Genomic DNA, 8288 nt, shown 5'->3' with positions numbered 1-8288 from the left:
TCTCCACACTCTTCTAGTAGTGACGGATCTCAGTCGAGGATCAACAAAAGTATCGACAGGCTCTATGAGGTTGCCTAAGTGTTGACACCTGTACTTGTTGCAGGAATGGTCTTGATAGATTCTTGAATTGTACAATTTTGCTTTATGAGGAGTTTTATTTCTCCATATCTTGCATACTCCAAATATCTAGTCATCCATATTTGTGCATAGACTATGGACCATGTGCACAGAGAATATGCTGCCAAACAAATTGACCATTTTAGACATTAGTAAAAAAGTATGAAAAAGAACATGATGCAAAGATTTGGTTTTACCATGTAAGGCACAATTTTTGTTTCACCCCATGCTATGCAAATCGCCTCTGTGAACTCCATCGACAAAAATTGAAAGGCTTGGTAGAAAGGGCCCTTGTACATCTACCTTATTGAAGCAGCTGCTTAGCAAACAGACTTGGTCATCCTATCTTTGGGAACCACATATGCCTCTTCAAAGAAATTCCTAAGACACAAAACCAAAACATCACCACCCAAGCAACTCATGTGAAAACTACATTAAAGCATCACTTGAGAGAATCTGCTTTCTTCTCTACACCAATGACCCTCTATTGCAAACATGTACTGTTATGAAATAGAAGGTGATGTTGATGTTGATGTATCCACCATTACACACTATGATTTCAAATATCTAAAAATCGCATGTAGTAGCCAAGGAGACCTCCCTTATACCCACATATTGCAAGAATATAGGGAGGATTTTGAATGTTGGATACCCATTCATGATATAACTGTTAGGATAGAGGAAACCTTTCACCCAAAGGACCACATTGGTGAACCATCACAATTGTGTTGTTGTGTGGATGGGACATATATAATGTTCTTTGTCTTTAAGAGAGACATGAGAAGTAATGTAGATATGGATTCTATATCATGGAATAGAGGTGATCTAAAAAAATGGAGGGTGCATGAAGATCCAAGAACCTTTGTTGGAACACTTACAATACCCACTCATCATTAGAGACTCTAGTGTTGTGCATGGCTATGAGTAGAAGATTTTGGCATGGCTACACACACACACACACACACACATAGAGAGAGAGAGAGAGAGAGAGAGAGAGAGAGAGAGAGGGAGGGAGAGAGATAGAGACATGGCTATAAAGAGGAAGAGTTTGATTTTGACATTGCTAGTGAGGCGGCCCGGGGCGGGCAACAAGAGAGGCGACCTCTAAACACCCCTCAAGGCTCCCGTGCTGCTCAATTGCGGCTGGGGCAACCACAAGCACAACACAACAACAAACCCACAGCCAAACACAAACAAGATAGGGGCACCACCTAGTTATGGTATGCGAACTAGGACGCAAGAGAGATTTTGGCACAACCAAGAAGATGCACCACACAACACACACAAACAACCTCACACCAAGACACACACAAACTGGACCAGAGAGAGCTAGAGCAAAGGGAAGAGAGAGAGGAAAGGATCTTGCGTAATACCTTATTTGTGACTTGCAAATGGAGATGGTTCGTTATGATGCTATCATAGAACTTGTATAAAACTCACTCAATGCTTAGTGATTGCTAAACATTGCCAAAACACACACACACACTGTCTTAGGGTGTGGGAGACCTCTCACCACAATACCCTCTTACAATGGACAAAAAACTGGCAATGAAAAACACACTAAAACACTTTCTAAAATCAAGATCAACCGATAAAAACTCAAAACACACAAGTCACCTTGAATTCACCAAACCGTATTGCACAAATGGAAGGACGAAGATTTGACCGTCTAATCACGTCTTTGAGGCACCAAACCTCAATTTATTGATGAGGAGGGAGCATATACAATAGTGGGTTAGAGATTTGTGGAACTCACGCTCTCTCACTTGCAATGTGTAGCTTGAAGGATTATCTCACACCAAGAGTTAAGCTCACCAGTGGGTGCTACACCTAGGTCTCTCCTCACGCATAGAGTGTTGGGGTGCGTTGTGAGATGTTGGAGGTTGTTTTACAAGAAGGAGAGGGGCCTATTTATAGGTTGGAGACCCCTCATTAAGATTATTGGAAATCCTAATTTACAAGCTAACAAATCAGGATTATGGTTTTTTTGAATATCAAAACATTGCGGGCCTTCTTTGTCTGCTTGAGTCATGGGTGTGGGCTCAAAAGAAAGCATTATTGATGGTAGATAAGGTGAAAGTAAGTTTTAAAGAAGGGAGAGAGAGATAGAGAGAGAGAGAGAGAGAGAGAGAGAGAGTTAGTATACATGTCTTGAGGTGAGGTGTCTTTTATGGTTAGGTCAATGCTATTTTGTGTTAGTATGTTAGTCGTTAGTAATCACTAGAAAGTTAATGTTACATTTACAATGGGTAGAGTGAGTTGATTTGATGAAGGAAGAGGGGTGAATTAAAAGAGAATCATTGAGATGGTGAAGCTTTGAAGAAGCTTGAACTCACCCTTGTGCAGATTGTGGAAAAAATGACCGTTGGTATTCTTCTTCTTCTTCGCTTCTTTACGCCGCCGCCACGGTTGACCACCATGATGAAAAGAGGATTTGTTGATGAAAAATCCTAAATTTGCAAAAGTTATCATGGTTAAGATGCTGAATTTTAGATATTTTAGGAGAGGTAAATGAAATTGTAACATAGAAGAAATAGAGAGAGACATGGAGAGGGTGTATGTATGTAGAGGTTCATAAAAGAACTATAGGGATGAGAGAGAAGGGTAATGGTGAAGAGGGTGGGAGAAGCCATGGAAATTGCAGGTTTGAGTGAGGGAAGGAGAGGGAGGGATGTGTAAGAGTGAGTAGGTGTGTGAAAGGGTGAGAGAAGACTAAGGGCTACTTGTGAGAAAAGTGGGCAGACTGTGGTCCACTCAAAAAATCATAGCTCTCCTCTGGTAGCTCTAAAAATCATGAAACAATTTGAGGTGATTTTTCAGAGCGTGGGCTACATTTTCTCTTTTGACCACCGCTCCAAATTCGGAGTGGAGATAGGTGCCAAAATTCTCACCAAAAAGCATGTTTTTTATGCCTGCAAAAGTCTTTTAGTGGCCCCCTCCTTTGTTGAATTTGTACAATGCATCCAAGAGTGAGCCCCTCCTTTGTCATATTATAATACAAAGCATTCAAGTTGCCCTTGACCCATGCATGGAGGAGGATTATTGGTGAAATAAGAAATATATACATGGTGGGACTAGTGTATGGACTATTCATGGACTTCATGGTGTTAGAATAATGAGTAAAAATAATAATAAAAATATGGAGGAGTTATGGATATGGAAAGATATTGGAATCATATGATATGGTCCCTCCTTGAATTATTTTGGGTGAAAGAGAAAAAGGTATGCAAGTAAATAATATAATAAAAGTAACCAATGAGTAGAAATCAATTTTTTGTTTTTACGAGGGTGAGGGTGAAAATGTGGGAGTGATTTGTATAAAGGAAAAATATGAGGTTAGAGTATGTACATATTGGCAAAAAATATAATTATGGTGTAAGAGGATGAAAGAAGGTGTACATAGGTTTAATAAAACACACACCTAAGTAGAAATATTTAAATAAAATACCAAAATAATTATAAAAAATCCCTATATTTAGGCCATATATACAATGAAATATTTACACACAAAGAGGCCATAATATACTTTTATTTTTTTATTTATTTTATTTTTTTTGGCTCACCTAGCACAGTGACTAGCTAGCTGAGGGTTTTTTAGAAGATATGAGAAAAGCCCCCTAACTCACACACGCCTATGTATAGTGAAATGGTAGGGATAGCCATAGCGTTTGGGTGAATTTGGTAGGGTGGAGTAACTTACTATGGCAATTATGGAGAGCCGAAAAACGGGTATCACTAGAAAAAGGAAGAGGTTAAAGAAAGAGGGCTTCATGTTGGTTTTTAGAGGAGCTATAGATGAAGAATGTTTTTGGAGAGGGGGGGGACAGAGGGTTAACCTTCAAGGGAGATCATTGAAGTCCAAGATTTTTGGATCCATGGCAAGGGTACAAGAGGTGGCTGGAATCGTTTCTGTAGGTGTTGTATCCATGGCGAGCTTGGAGATTATGGGATATGAAGGTGTAGATAAAAGGGGAGAAGAGGTGGTTCAAAGGATTTGCATTGATGTTACTCCAATCATAAATGAAAGGATTGCACAATGCGTCGCTTGGAAGCCAAAAAGAGGGCTTATTATGCACTTGAGAAATCATTCAATATTTTCTCCTCCTCTTTTATAAGTTCTTCATTTGTCATTGTGTGCCTAGCTTGCTCTATTCTTTGGCTCAATTCCTTGGACATTTTAACCTTCAACACATACTTAAAAATAAATAATTTGCAAAAAACAAGCACATACTCTTTGGCTCAATTACTTGGATATTTTATCCTTCAATACACAATTTAATATATGTAATTTTCACAAAAAGAAAATATGAGATCGTTACAAAAAAGCAAGCCAAAGACACTCACATCGTATAAGAGCTTTCCCAAGTATTGACGAGTAAGTGGGTACCAAGGCTCCACACCCTTCGAGTATTTCTTACAGACTACAACAATCAACTTTTGATCTTTTTCTGGTAGCCTTGTTACATAGGCTTCATGATCTGTTGCACAAATGTGGGAGCAATTGACAAGCTCATCCCTAAGATGCGTGACTACAAGAGCATGCATATTCATGCTATTCCAAGGTCATATACAATATATACAAAGTCAGAAACACAACATAGAAATTTTCTGCTAAAATATATAAAAAGTCATGAAGCTTACAATTTCATTCTTTGCAAGCTACTAAGCAGAGCTATCTCTAGCACTCGAGTAGGATCAATAACTGTACAAAGCACACTACAATGTTTCTCTCGATCAATGGAGAATCTCTCTTTAATAGCAGCCATCCAAGCGACCGTTCTATGATTACCCTCCCAAACGTAGAACATTTTATTAGAGAGAGCTTGAATATTTGTTCTTTTAGAAAGCTCAATTTCAAACTCTTTATGTATATCAACCCATATTGGGTCCCATGAAGTAAGAAGGTCCTCTGCAAAAAAGATAATCATAGGCAGAAAAGCACACTCAACTACTATTTATGAGAAGAACAAAAAACACCATAGAAACAGACAATAGGAAAGACCAAAGCAGAGAAATGAAATACCTGTCACATAACCTTCCTCCTTCTTGCAATTCCAAACTGAAACAATAAAATCTCCTTTTTCTTGCATGTAGCCCTCCTTTGCAAAAGCAACTTTCAATCCACTAACATCATCTCATAAGCCACTCAGCCTTGCATAAGGGATCAATCGGCATAAAGGAGTTGGTGGACAATCAAAACAACTAAACATGCGAGTACATTGAAGAATATCTTGTCCTCTATGCATGTAAAGTTTGTGTTCTTCCCTTGTCACAGTCTCTGCTTCTACTTCATCTCTTACGACATAAGGCACTATTTGAAAACATGCCTCTTGTGGGGCAAGAGATTTATCAACTTTATTTATGGAGCCAAGCCCCAAGTCCTGACTTTGCATCTCCTCCTCGTGTGTCTCCAAACCATCTGTCATATCTGTGACAGAGACTGCACTTATTTGATCATTGCTCTCTTAGATACTGGAAGCTTGAGTTGAAGAAAGCCGTCTCCCTCTGCAACCTCGTCCACAAATTGAAGGACTTGCAAAACAAAACCAAAACAATTTATTTACTTCACTAGAATTCCCTCTAGGCGTCCATGTCGACGCGGATGCCTAGAGGCAGTTCAACAAATCAAAACTTTATCTTATTGATCTCCACCTAAGCATCCATGTCGGCGTGGATTGCTAGAGGGGAGCTAACAATTTTAAAAAAAGCATGATTAATTATAAAATTTAATCTTGAGAAATTCCCTCTAGACATCCATGTTGGCGTGAATAGCTTGAGGGAGCTTACTGAGCTTCATAAAACATGATTAAATTCAATGCGAGAATGAATCACTACCCCTAAACCATGTCGCAAGAAACTCCTTCTAGCCATCCACGATCGCATGGATGGCTTCAGATAGTTTTAAGAGAAGCTATGCAGGTCTAAAGATTTCCAGAGAGAGCTTATAAATAGGTAGGTTTTCACATTCAAAACTCCTTCTAGCCATCCACGCCGGCGTGGATGGCTACATGTAGTTTAGGCTTAGAATCACAATGATAATAAAGCCACACAAAAGTTAAATTAATCCTTATGTAGAAATTTGGTTTATCCTATTGCTTCTATAATTGGGCAACATGCATAACGTGGCATACTTTCAGTTGTCTGGTTTTTTGCTCAACGGTCCCATATATACCTTGGCAGAGCTTGGAAACTTATCCCAACACAAGCACTTGGGTTTGAGTTTCCGCCATGATTCTCCTATACACTGTCTAGAAGAGTTGGAGGTCCAACTTTGGAATGCAAGTGGAAGGCCATGGAGTATCTTACTTTGAATGGGGATATTAGTATCCCAACTAATATTAGTATCCCAACTAATTTTGATCAAAAGATTGTCTCTAAGCTCAACTCTCTCTCTCTCTCTCTCTCTCTCTCTCTCTCTCTCTCTCTCTCTTTGTAGGGGGTGCACTACCCCTCCAAAATCTCTCTCGGCCTGTGAAGGGCATGCTCCTAGGGCAGTGGACAATCACAAGCTCTAGGTTGTGGGTGGGCTATATAAGCCCATGGTTCAACTCCAATTCAGGCTTTATAGAGAGCGTTATAGATGGCTTCTAATTTTAATTAAAACATAATCCTTGCAAACATGATCTAAAACGTTGAAAACAAAAAACTACCTGTAGCCATCCACGTCGGCGTGGATGTCTACAGGAAGTTTATAAAGGTACCTGGAAGGAGCTTTTCGGGCTGAGGTAGACTCCCTTCTGCCTTCCTCAAGCTTGGTTCAAGTTGTGCTGTCGAACATTGAGGGCTTGAGAGATTAACTCATTAGACCAATATTAACGTGTCTAAGAGATTAGGCTTGAGAAAATACCTAATATAAGCTAACACAGTAGGCCGGCATGCAAGAAAGCCGCAGTGGGTGCAATGCAAGAGGGTGCAGGCAAAAAAGCTTGAAAGGGTGCAAGGAAAGACTACTTGAGAGCGTGAAAGGGCGCAAGAAAGCTGCCAACAACTGATTGCGTAGAAAACCGCCTGAGAGATGCCTGAGAGAGAGGCGCAGCAGATGCGTTAAAAAACTATATTAGGGGCCTACCTTGCTTTAAAAAAATACAGTAGGGGACTAGAGGCCCCTTTCACATAATCAAACCATGACCACCAGATGGTCGGTTGCCCCTTTCCCACCAGCTCTAGATGGCCGGTTTCCAATCACGTCAACTACAATTTTATTAAGGGAAAATTACCAAAATAGCCCTCTAATTTGTGGAAATCCTAAAATACCCCTCAAATTTCAAAAATTACCAAAATACCCTTACATCTATTTTGATTGGACTGTTCAAGATTTAATTTCTAACCTTTTTATTCTTTTTTGACAATTTAGATCCGTTTTAAAGTTCTTAGCATGTAATTTGTCACAAATTACTATGAAAGAAGGGCAATTATATCTAAAAATAAAGAAGAAATTCATCTCCAAATCCTATGTAATATACCTAAACTCTATTTTTAGCATCTTGTATTGATAGTCAGTGAGTCTTCTTATGAAAAGCTACAATTTTTTTTGTCTTTCAAGAAATTTAATCTCATGACCAGGGGTACTTTGGGAATTTGGAAAACTTGAAGGGAATTTTAGGAATTTGTGACAAAATATTCGGGCTTTTTTGGACTTTTTGAAATTTGAGGGGTATTTTGGGAGTTCCCGCAAATTAGAGGGGTATTTTGGTAATTTTCCCTTTTATTAACTAAGAGCATCCATGAACTGACACACCCCCATCCTTTAAACCTAAGCTATTGTCGCATGCTCTGTCTATGGATCTCCCATAGTACTGTGGTGTAGCTCCTTTTAATTTCATTGGTGCACTCTCCAACAAACTCAATAGGCAACCACTCTTTTCAGCACACAAAAACTTGTCTTAGAATTTAATAAACCAAAAACACTCGGCAGTGTGTAAACACCCTTAACTTTGGCATGGAATATAGTGCATGGGACATTTAACTAGGTAGGTGAATTTCGGCTGTATTAATATGCTCGATTGACTGAAAATTGCAAAACTAAAAGAACTAAAAGCAAGCTCGTTTTTTCAATGTTTAAAAAATTAAAAGCAGGCTCGCTTTTTTAGTGTTTTAAAAACTAAAACATTCGTTTTAGTGTTTTTAAAAACTAAAAGGAGGCTCGTTTTTAAAGCACTTTATATCATGTT

At 39.0% G+C, this 8288-nt stretch overlaps 1 pseudogene; it reads right to left on the bottom strand.

Moving 5' to 3' along the window:
• Positions 1-4754: 4754 nt before the first annotated feature.
• The window catches only part of LOC147417248 (uncharacterized), a 45012-nt pseudogene continuing 41478 nt past the window's right edge, over positions 4755-8288 (bottom strand).

The sequence above is a fragment of the Adiantum capillus-veneris genome, unplaced genomic scaffold (genome assembly GCF_014529385.1).
Source record: "Adiantum capillus-veneris isolate H3 unplaced genomic scaffold, ASM1452938v2 Hic_scaffold_306, whole genome shotgun sequence".
Lineage (NCBI taxonomy): Eukaryota > Viridiplantae > Streptophyta > Polypodiopsida > Polypodiales > Pteridaceae > Adiantum > Adiantum capillus-veneris.
The sequence above is the reverse complement of the archived record's forward strand: the minus strand, read 5'-3'. Positions and strand labels throughout refer to the sequence as shown.